Source organism: Hippichthys cyanospilos, chromosome 10, assembly GCF_059441005.1.
Source record: "Hippichthys cyanospilos isolate Australia breed blue-spotted pipefish chromosome 10, RoL_Hcya_1.0, whole genome shotgun sequence".
In the NCBI taxonomy this organism is placed as follows: Eukaryota; Metazoa; Chordata; class Actinopteri; order Syngnathiformes; family Syngnathidae; genus Hippichthys; species Hippichthys cyanospilos.
The window spans coordinates 20,883,180-20,895,758 of record NC_142378.1 but is presented as its reverse complement, the minus strand read 5'-3'; the positions used below and the strand labels follow the sequence as shown (position 1 = coordinate 20,895,758).

The following is a 12,579-nucleotide window of genomic DNA, read 5'->3' as shown; positions in this document are numbered from 1 at the left end:
AACCACGAGAAAGGAAGACAGAAAAGTATTGATTTCTTGACTGTTGTAAACATAAGTAACAAGATCACTCATTCATTGTAATTGAATAAACTATCTATTTCACTCCCATCTTTCTTCCTGATATATCACTTCATACTGATTACAGAAAGCACGCGGTGTAAATATTTGCAGTTTTTAAAGTTGAATGCATTTATGGATTTGTGTCTGGGTTTGAAATGTCCAGCTGTGTTTGAATCCACAATGTGCACCATAGTCAACAGCTTGTGCTATTGCTAGAGACTTAAGCCTTATTAAATAATGACAGTGTCATTGACTAGAGGTTTCTGAGCATCCCTAATCAGCAATTGAATTTGTTGTTTTTTTTAATGGCGTTGATGCTATGCTATCGTATGTGTTGAACTTGCAATAAAAGCAGTTAATGTAGTTGCTCCACCACCACAGCTGCAAAGGCCAACTTCAAAATAAAAGCCCATACAACAGCTTTTGTCAGGACATCCATGTTTTATTTGGTGTGTTGTTTTAAAGTCGGCTTTCGCAGAACACCATTGGCATGGCGTGATATTGTTGTGTCTTTCTTGTCATGTCATATTTTGTCACAGAAATATATGGATGTTGTTACATCAATGTACATATGTACCAATTAAAACATGTACATGTGGCATGTGACTGGATAAAATCAATAAGCACACATTGTAAAGTTCACCGGATTTGTGGGTATATCAGTGACAGTGTCAAGCCCTGCCAAGACAGAAATACATTTTGTGACATGTTTGCAAGAAACATAACAGCAATTTAATATATAGTTTACCGGCTATATAGGTGATGACAAGAGGTATGGAAAATAAAATGTAATACACCAGATAGGTATGTGCTGTGATCTGTATTTAGCAAAAAAGTTCCTATTTCAGCCAACAAGAACTTCACTCCAACCTTAAGAAACATACGAGGCTGCCTCGATATAAAAAAGTGCTCATTCTTGGGTATGTTGGCCACTACCCACATCTGATTATTTCCCAACATCTGACTTGCCATGAAAACTACACTGAAATAGAGTATATGGTTGAATGCGCTTGATGCCGTCAGACAGTTTAATAGTTCTAACAGTACACATCCACTGAGCATGCAGAAAACCACACCAACACAAACAGCGTATGCGACACATTGTGAATGTGATTTAAGGTGCGGAAAAGAGTGAAAAAGACACCAGCAGGTTGAAAATGAAAGGAGTGACCCTGGTGTGACACTTGAAAGTGAAAAATAACAACACTGTCAATAACGTAAAGGCGATGCAGCGCTATGATAAAACAACTTCAGTGTCAGTTTTGAGGGTAAATAGGGAGACAAAATGGTTTAGAAAGAGAATGTTTTTCCCATTGTGGGACAACCCTGATGTGCGGGATAAAAACGCTAATATTTACTAAAGGGGATTCCTTTAAGAAAGACTGAGACACACCAAAACTTGTTTTGAAAGAAACAGAAGTTCAGTAGGATCGATCATAGCTTAGAAGGTCTTGACTAAATGTAACTGTATGTTCCTATGGTTACATGAAAAAAAAAAACTGAATCCGCTCTAGCTCCTGATAACTATGCTAGTTTAAGCTATTTCTACAGATAAGTTACCCTCTAACTTATGTTTTTTGTTTTTTTTTTGTGGTCATTTTTGGTCATTATAGTACATATGTGGATAGGAAATAGAGAACACAGTAGTACGGCTAGGAATTATTACAATATGTACAATTATTGCCTTTAAAAACACATTTTTCTACTTGCTGAAAATAACATCATATGTGCTCAAAGGAGAACAGGTAGCAACTGGTTACGGATCACCTGTTTTGGAAATTACGGGCCTGTGGCGAGGCGAAGAAACCACACGTTGCTGTGCTAGTGGAGATCTTTACTCTTCGCATGCCATCACAAAACTGATACAACAAAGTCCAAAACAGCAAAGACAAAGCCAACAGGTTCAAAGCATCAAAGGATCATAGAGACATGCCTACTGGGTGAGAGACATGGTCCTAGTGTCCGCCACACAGCTCCCCCCCGAACACCCAGAAAGGCATAACGGAAAACCCCACAGGGTATTCACCAGTCTGGCACCCTGAGACTCAGTCCGGTCCTGGGCGGTGTATGTGACACCAGGGCCCCAGGTGCGACGGGAGTAAGGGTGAGACGCTCAGCGTGAAAACCATGAGGTAGCGTTGGCAAAGGGATGTTCTGAAGTTCCGCAGGAGCCGGAGTGGCAGTGCTGACCTGCATGCTGGCAGGCACAGTGGCCTCCGAGGGACGGCCGGTCACGGCTGCGTCCCAGACTGTGCCTGGGCATGAACCTGCTGCGGCACCAACACCAACTGACCCGCTCCGATGTATACTCGGACCATACCTGCGGGCATGGTGAATCGGAGGGGCGGCTGAATGATGGTGGCTGGAGGTCTACTGCTGAGGCCGGACGGACATCGGAAGTAGATGAGGCCGCCCGGCTGGAAGATCCCGGTCAACGGCCAGGGACTCCGAAATTGGACTGCACAGCCGTTCTCACCGGCGCCCGTACCAGCCTGTTGTTGGCTGGCTCGATCCCTGGTGCGCCAAGGGACTGGGCGACGGGTGAGAGGACCCTTGTCGGGGTGCTGGCTGGCTGACGTGGTACCAGCTTGCTGCATTACCTGACGTATAGTAGGCTGGTGGAGGAATGTCACGATGTGGGACGTCTGCGGTGATTCCTCGCTGAAACATTCTGACGTCCGGGGTCACCCATGTGGCGAGACTACATCTCCAACAGCCTGACTAAACTTTCTAACGTCTGGGATAATAATATGGCAAGATGACCCATCCGGGGTCACCCATTCTAATGTCCGGGGTCACCAATGTGGCGAGGCGAAGAAACCACACGTTGCTGTGCTAGTGGAGATCTTTACTCTTCGCATGCCATCACAAAACTGATACAACAAAGTCCAAAACAGCAAAGACAAAGTCAACAGGTTCAAAGCATCAAAGGATCATAGAGACATGCCTACTGGGTGAGAGACATGGTCCTAGTGTCCGCCACAGGCCCATATTTTTGTTAGACAACTGCAATAGCCAATTGAGTCATAAGATCGCCATCGAGAAGACGCACCTAGAATGTGACGTAACTGGACACTCACTGCAGGAAGGTGATGCTATATTGATCCACCATGTTTAATGGTGGAAGTAGTTAAAAAGAAAAAATGTTGCTCACCCAGCTTACGCTAGCGTTAGCGTACATCAAAGCCAGATGTTTTTTTTTTTTTTTACCCACAACCCACAATGGCTGAAAAGGAGAGCAAAATGGAAATTGGACCGACGCGACTTTCAGTATTGGCGTCCATGTCAATACAAAAAGATTACTTATTGGAAATGAAATGCGAAGACAAACTCTACAAGAAAGTCATGAAATTCTTTGAAGAAAAAAAGAAGAATGGATTTTGTACTGAAATAACGTGGGGACAGCCGTTTTGGGTTAGTTAATTTGTTTTTGTCATTTTACGTCATTCTTATTCAATTGTCATGTTTGGGTTGGTTTGGTTGTTGTAAGTATGTGGGCTTTTGTTCATGTTTCTGTTCCACTCGTGTCTGCCTTTATTGTCTGCGTTTTCATTAGTTTGATTTGGTCTACCTGTCTGGTGATACTTTGTCCAGTTTGCCCAGTTTTGCTTATTAACTTACTTTCGCTTTTAAAAGATTAAATATGCCACCTTTTCCTATGTATTTTGTGGCATTAAAAATAAAATAAAAGATGTAGGACCTTATTTCATACTGCAGATATTTCAGCTGCTGATTTTATTAGCAGATAAACCGTGGAGTTGTTGCTGTGAAAATTCAGAGGATGGAGGATTGCTGCAACTTTTCAACCACATCGATGTAAAGGTGAGTGGAGTAGGTGAGGCCCGCTGGTGCAGAGCTAGCTGCATGTGAAGAAATCTGATTGCAAAAAGAAAAAAAAAAACAAAAAAAACCCCATAATAATAAAAGTTGGCCATGATAAAGCGGCCACGGATCTAGTAGCTCAGAGGGTAGTCACCAGGGAAGAAAAGATGCGATGAAAAGGTGGGCAGGAAGGAAGGCTAAAGCCTGGGAGCGAGCAAAAGATGGTAATGTGTCAATGTGCGTGTGTGTGTGTCAACCCCAGCTGGGCAGACATTTAACTTGACATGGTGATAGGGATTTAAGCCGTGGGTGGGTGCGTTGTATGTGAACAAGGTGAGCGGTCACCGAGCTGCCGCTGCTAAGCTTGAGTTGGACGTGAGAGCTTAGACGATGAGGAGGCCGGGAAGGGGGCGGGCTGCAAAAGGAGGCCACGTTTGTGCGGGTGGATGACCGCCCCACCCAGCTCCTCCCTGCAGGCTAAGCTGAGTTGATGAAGGAAAGCGCTTCCTTTCTTTCTAGGTACAAGTGCACCCAACGATGTCGAATGGGAATGTTCCTCTCATCCACATTATCATGATATTATTTCTATTATTCCATTAAAAGTATCTAAGTTGCAAATGACATTATAATTACCAAAGGACACTATTTTGGGAATGATACCTTAACACGCACTTCAAATACAACCTGATGGCTACCTATTGTTTCATAAAGAAGTCAACCCAAAAATTCCTCACATTAAGAATTTCCACGTGGCCCTGGTAGTTATAGGGCATTCTGATTAATATTACATTTGCAGATTTGATTAATATTACTTAAGCAGCAAAATCAATGCGTTATTATCCATCTTTGGGGGTAACCACTTTGCTTGTTATTTTTGACTGAAAATGACTTCACAGTTGCTCAGGGCAGACTTAACAACCAATCACAGTTCACCTGTTTTCCGATTTTGGCCATGAGACGTTTGTAAGATTCCCAGAGCTACCCTTTGTGCCACAGCAAATGATAACATTTGCACATATTGCAAGTGGACGTTGCACTGTCTCTGCTTTCCACATCAAAATGTTGCCAGATTACAGAATACAGGCATTATCATTGTTACATGACACTAGCTTCTAATTAACTTCCCGCAGCAACTACCAGAGTATTCCCTCATTTGCTATGTTTATGTCTGCTGTACTTCCAGTTGTGTTGAGATATTGTCTGGCATAAAATGTGTAGGCTATGTATAATTGTATAAATGTTTGTTGCTTTTAGCACTTGCACTACTCGCAGATGCTGGGCGAAACATGAAACACTAGATACACTAGAGCTGGAACACGCTCATGACAGGTGACACAAATTACACTCACGACAGACACCAGGGAAAAACAAGACGAACCCAAAAGCAAAATAAATCAAATTCCACAAAATAAGTTCACAACAGGAAAAACCCAGACAGAACGTCATACTAAAAGCAGGCAAGCTTTAACAAGATTTTACACTAAATTACAAATTGCACTTTAACATAAAAATGTCATTTTTTTTCCTTACCACTACAGTGGGCCCCGTGTTACGACCTTAATCCGTTCAGCGGCTATGCTCATAACTCGAATTGGCCGTATGGCGGGCAAACCAAACCTATGTTAATTAGTGAATGCGTTGCAATGCGTGCAAAACCTTAGGTAAAAACATCACGACTTTATACACATATTAAAAATTAGTAACATAATCTACTGTACAGTTAGATTAAATAACATAAATATACAAAGCTGGTGGTGGGTGGAAGCGGAGGGGAGCAGAGACTAACCCGTAGATTTTTTTTTTTTCTTAAACAAGAACTTTTTTCAAACGAGAACTTTTTTTAAACAATGATTTTTTTTGTTTAAGCGAGAACTTTTTTCAACGATAACTTATTTTTGAACGAGAACATATCACCGGTGATTTCCTTCCCTTAAATCCATAATAGAAGAAGCCTCTCCATTTTGTTGTTGACCGAGGTCCGTCTTTTTCCATTTTCAAACATTTTTGAAAAACTGCAGGCAGCCACTAGGACGGCGCAAAAGAGTCGCATTCGGCTCGAGAGCGGGCTAACCTATCACCACAATTGCCTTTTTTTTAAAATAAATATTTAGGAAAATAAGAAAAGTTTATTCTACTTCCAGCCAGCAAATTATACGGTGCTCCAAGGGTACGTGAACGAAAATGCCCTCTGTCTATGAAAACACCTAGCACGACCTGGCCAAATTCCCAAACCTGCTTAAGTAGGCTTGCACCTGCACGGAAATCAAGACGAGACAGTTTTTACACCCAAGCACATGTTCTGTGTACAAAAATAGAACCCAATAGGTGTGAAGGTATTTTGTGTGCAGAGAAGGCTTTTTTTGTTGTTGTTTTTATCACATATGCTGTACAGTAAATAATACAAGTAATTGCATCTCTTATGTGTATATATAGGAGGCGGTACATATTTTTCTTATTGAAGAAATGGAGTTGAATCAGTAGTTCAACTTTTACCACGCCCAGAAATAGCCTGCGTGTGTGCGTTTGCTATCTGTTTTTTTTTTTTTTTTTTTTTTTTTTTTAGTGATGAATTCTTTAATGTCTGAGTGGGAACAACAGCGTTTATGAACTGACATGATTACAGTTACTATCATTTTTCTTAATATGTTTATTTATTTGTTTATTTTAGCTGAGTTATCTATTAATTCAAATGGATTAATTGAGACATCATTGAGACATAATTAAGTCATCAAAGTAGAGAAAACATTATTTACTGACATGAAAATGTTAAACAAGCAAAGACAGTGGTAGCTAAAGGCACATCCACATTGCTGTATCTTATGCCCACGGTTACCCACGGTTAGTGTAAGATGCCCGGCTACCTACTTTGGCGCGCACACGTGATGAACTCTGAGCTGACATGTTAAATTACAGGAGGCAGCAGACTGAGACAGACGGGGTTGGTGTGGGGCGTTGCTGGGGGGGTGGGGGGGGCTGTCAAAGTGTCTGACTGGGTTTCACTTCATGCAGTGGTGGGGGGTGCTTGTCTGATGGGGGGGGGGGGGGGGGGTGAACAGGAGGGCTACACAGACGCAGGACTGATTCCTGGTTGAATTTGGACTCCTAGGGATGGGCCAGAGGGTGGATGGCATGGAACCCCCACACAACTACTACACCTAAATACCCCGCTAAGTTGTTCGTGGGGCAAAGCAATAAGAAGCAGCTTATAAAATAAGCAAACATGGAGGCACAGACAGTCAGCCAGCTGGGACAATATACACACAAACACATGCGCACACACAGACGAACAGCTCCCCCTGGCGCACTATCGCCCCCCTGACCTTGACCCCTTCAGTCATTCCTAACCTGTTTCTGAATGGTGGCCGGTGCAGATGGGCTGTCTAGCCACATAATAAGTGCAACTTCCTTCACCACACACACACCCTTGATCACCATCATCATGAAGCCGTTCCCACGCTCGATGGTTGACTGATGCAAAGTTTCAGCATCTGGACAGACAAACCGTTCTGTGTGGATAATAAAGGGTTAAGAACTCCTTCAATAAAATTATTGGTAAAATTAACCATCATATGAAAAACAGCTCTCTGATTACATAGTGCAGCTTTACATTACGGCATCCTCCACAATGTTGTAATATTCATAATTGTAAAGGGAACAATATTAACTTTGTTAAGGACACAATTCAAATATGCCAAAATCACATGAGACCACCTGTGCCAGAACTTAGACCTGTGTTCAGAAGGTCAAAAGTCTTAGTCTACTATCTGTTACCAAATTGTCCGGTGCATCAGGGGGGCTGTAGTAAAAAAACAAAACAAAACAAAAACGCTCTTGTTCGACCACAACACCCACCAACAAATTTCTTCACCCAGTAAACTAAAACCCGCCAGGGCACATATGAAAATGTGTCACTCTTTGTCAGAGCAGGGGTTCTCAACATTTTTGGAGTCAGGGACCCCTTCTAGAAAGCAATTTTTTCAAAGACCCAAATGTTTGTGGAAATAAACAAAAAAATAATTTAAACATAAGCGCCCTTTTTATTGAGCAACATATTGAATTTGACAACAAGAATATTTGCTACTTTTCAGCTATACTGAAGATTAGAAAATCAATATTGCAAATTGCACGCCTCCTTGTAGCAAAGTCAATTTTTCCCAAACAGGTTGCTGCCAATTATTTAGACAAAAACAGAATTATAAAATAAAACGCCGATTTAGCTTTGCAGGCTTCATCACCATCAAACAATTGTAGACACAAAACGCATTTTGACACATTTCAGAATTATTATATTTTTAAAAATATATGTAAATGGTTGAATTGATTGCTTTATTGAGTCATGAATACTTTCACAATTTAATATGAAATAAAATGAAATTAACACAAATATACATTTTTTTGATTAATAACCCAATGCTAAACAAGGCAACATTATATAACACGCTAAAGCTAAAAAAACTAACATTAGCCAGCATGTTATCTACAGTCACAAGTTGGACCAACAAACAACAAATTATGGGCATATTAGCATTCCAACGAAGAAAACACAACTCACAACTGACAAAGCCAAGGAACAATGTGTGTGCACAAAAAGCAACCGCTCCGCACTGTCCTTCCCCACAACAAAATGCACCATCAACAGCGGCCAGAGGCAGTGTCAAAAAACAAAGACTAAGCAAAATAAGGCACATATCTATAAATGTTAAAAGATGAACTAAATCAGTCCCCAAACACCCAAATTATTTCACGGTACCCATGGAGTCAGCCATGGACCCCGCGGACCCCACTTTGACAACCACTGGTCTAGAGGGCACAAATACTTTTTTTTTTTGCATCTTGTCTTGATCTGTTATTTGATTTGACCACTTGATGTGAAACTCAATGCAATCCAAATAAAATACACATGAAGCATGAAAAGTATCGAAATTTTAAAATGTTACACAAGACTGTTTTTGTATCAGACTAGAAAGATACTGTATTTTGTTTTTATTCATTTAAATTTTGACGTTGTCAAAACCATTATGATTATAGGTTTTTAATAATGAAATGTAATACTATGCATTTCTTTCACTATAATACATTTTAAATGTTATAATACAAGTGCTGTCCAAGGGTCCACTGTACTGTATATAAGGTTGTCTAGCTAATGCAGCAGCTTACACTAAGAACAAACTAAAAATATCCAGACAATTTTGTAATGTAAAGTAGAAAAATTAGCTGATTTTTTTTTTTTTTACATATAAGGTTGTCTAGCTAATGCAGCAGCTTACACTAAGAATAAACTAAAAATATCCAGACAATTTTGTAATGTAAAGTAGAAAAATTAGCTGATTTTTTTTTTTTTTTTTACATATAAGGTTGTCTAGCTAATGCAGCAGCTTACACTAAGAATAAACTAAAAATATCCAGACAATTTTGTAATGTAAAGTAGAAAAATAGCTGATTTTTATTTTATTTTTTTACAATAAATAAAAAAAAAACTTTAAATGTTTTATGATTAATAGTAATTTTAATGTGTGATGATTAATAGCAATGTTGTGCTTGTAGTTTTTTGGATTGTATTAAAAAAGAATAATACATTTGGAGTTGTTGTTTTAAAAGTTATATAAATATATACCATGATTTTATTTGTCCGGCACGGTTGGGAATAGATTTTTCTAGATGTGCCCCGCAAGCTGAAACGAGTTTGACACCCCTGGTGTATAACATTAGTACTGTATATATTAACATTGGACAATGAACCACATGCTGCTTCACCAAGTCTTCACAAGTCTGGTAAAAGTCCATTGTCAAATATGTTTGCTCGCATTACAATAGGTATTTTAATACAATAAAAGAATCCAACTAAAGCTTTTCAGTACATACAGTGCTCCCACTTACGTGTCATGAGTCCATGAGTCCATGCAGGCTTTATGTGCTCATGCACATCGTTCATCATACATGGGGGTGGCGTCATATTTTCATTAGTGCCACGTCTGTCGAGCAGTGTGGCCTTTCACTTGAGTGTGAGCAAGCAGTTTAATCACATATACTGCACTACTCCATTTTCATTTCCCTTTTTTTTCTTCCCATGCAGCCTCCACTCAGGCTTCATAATTCTGCCCCTCAGTGCTTGTCTGGCCAGGCACAATGTTTGCAGCCAATTGCGATGACATAATCAATGACTTGGAGCGATGCCCCCCACCCCCTGTCAAAAAATAATAATAAAGAAAAAGCTTAAACCCATGAAATCCTTCCTAAAATCAGAATTTTGGAGGAACTGATCCCTACAAGAATGTTTTCTCTTGAAGCAATATGCTGTGCTAGTATCATTGCAGTTTTGCTATTTACTAAAATGCAAAACACACTACTTGCTGATGTCAGAAGTTTAAATGGTCGCAGAGCTGATGTTAAAAGATCTCTAAGTAATGCCGGTTTGAATTCCAAGATTAGCGAAAAGGGAACTTGAACTCCAGTCTGAGTAAAAACTATCGCCACTCCTTTGCTTGGTCACAACAAGGGGAGCATGACAAGTGGAATGGGACTTGAAAGAATTGAGCAATGGCTGTAAATGCTTTCAGCAAGTATTACATCAATGCTACACACAGGCACACAGACACAGGCAAACAAAATCAATAGCTAAGCAAATAAAACGCAGGAAGCAATCTTAATAAAACAAAACTAAACCCACTCTCAAAATTGTCTTTCATAAGGACATAACTATAATTAAAAAAAAAAAAAACTCTAGGAAGTGTTGGTACCCTATCAAAGTTGAAAGAATGACATTCAAAAAGCCTTCTTGATCCTGATTGATTGATCTGTAGGTCATATGACATGAGGGGAAGTAAAAACCGGAACAACAACAACATTGAGGAAAGTGAACCGGGAAGCATTAATGATGATGACACAATAGGTTATTAGAAGCCAGAGGGGAAAAAAAAAAAAACTGTATAGAAAGGTGTGGAGCAGTTTTTGAGCATTCTTGGTCTTAGTCTCATTATTATCAAAGGCAATTTTATAGTCTTTTTCGGTCTTGGACAAGGGTGGACTTTTTTTTATTTTTTTTTATCAAAACTGGTTGAGACCAGGCCAGTGCTCCTTCAATTAAATGATCAAGGCAGATTAAAGTCAAAGGTTAAAGTACAACTGAATGTTACGCACATCAGTGTGGTGAAATTTTTTCACATTTGACCCATTCACTTGAAGGAGCCACAAGCAGCATGGTGCCACATCATCATTTCAATCATTTGGTGATCTAACCACCCCAATTCTAACCCTTAATGCTGAGTGTCAAGCAGGGAGGAAACAAGTCCTATTTTATTTATTTTTTTGGTGTGCTAATGGCCAGGGATTGAGCCCCTGACCTCCCATTCTCAGGGAGGACACGATTGATCTATTGTGCGTCACAATAGAAAAACTGTGACCCTGTAATGGATTTTAAGGCACTACATACAATATTTCGGGCTGTGTTTTTATTTTTTTTTTAACCATAAAAACATGCCGTGATTGTCACAGTTGAAGCATATGGCCAAGAACAAGAGGAAAAACAAACCGAGGAAATACACTTTTACTTTTAACTTATTTCTACCCGATGCGCTTTGCACAGACTACGCATTTATTCGTATTTAGCACATCATCAGGAGGTTCAGTGTCTTACTCTACAACACTTTGACAAATTTATGATTTGATAACGATCGGAATTTGCTTTTAATATTAACAAATATGATTTTTCATATGAAAACACATTATACTGTTGAGCACCTGAAGCAAGCTCAGCAACACACTCTGCTACCTAAATGCACAGCAGCATAAGTGTTCATTAGCATAAAAGCTTTGGGCAGGAGGAGGTGTGGAGTATTTTCTGTATTTCCTTTAAGTAAGTGTGAATGCAAACAGTCAATGGATTAGAATAAGTCTTTGTACAGTGTGAATGTGCGTGTGTGTGTGTATGTGTGTGTGTGTGACTGGTTAAGCAAACCTGGCAGTGTGTTATGTTCTTTCTGCTGCTGTATAAAACATATGGCACTGCCATTGTGAATATGCTAATGACAAATAAGAGACTGGGAAGACCGATATATGTTTGTCAAGACTTACGATTCATGTTTTATCCTACTGATATAAAAGAAATCATCAAGAATCCACTGTCAATAATGTTATACTCCAGTTCTGAAGGGGGCAGTAATGTTCATTTCAAAGTGACAATGGCATAACATCTGAAAGAGAATTGGTGTCCACTTTTTGTACGTAGGTTAGCAATGTGGTTGAAATGGAGCTCCAACTACTTCTTGATTTAGGAAAATGCCCGAATATTTATTCAACTTAATGCAATTCTTGATTTTCCCCACTGAAATGAATTCACATATCATAAATCTATTCCGGCCTCCCTAAGAAACACGACTGCTTTTGCTCAAAAAAAAATAAAAAAAAAATAATTGTATTTCAAAAATGAAATTTAACAACATAATAAAACTCAGATAGAATGCAAATGTGAGCCAACATCTGTTGGATTTGTGGCCTTATGAGTGTTTTTTTTTCCTTTACTTCACCCAAAGGTTGGCATATATCAAATTTGCTTGTAACTTTAATATTGGCTCGCAAAACAAAACGAAGCACAAAACGCAAAGGTCGAGAAGGCTGTGAGTCAAGGTTCTCCTTTTCATAGTTTAAAACAGCAGTCCTCAAATGGGGGTATGAGTACTCTTGAAGATACGAGAAGGCAGT

At 39.6% G+C, this 12,579-nt stretch overlaps 1 long non-coding RNA gene across 1 annotated transcript in view; it reads right to left on the bottom strand.

Moving 5' to 3' along the window:
* Positions 1 to 481: 481 nt before the first annotated feature.
* Positions 482 to 12,579, bottom strand: part of LOC148417506 (uncharacterized) — a 55,071-nt gene continuing 42,973 nt past the window's right edge. Inside the window, exon 4 of the long non-coding RNA XR_015866981.1 lies at positions 482 to 738. This is a non-coding gene — a long non-coding RNA (uncharacterized LOC148417506). The remainder of the gene's footprint in view (positions 739 to 12,579) is intronic.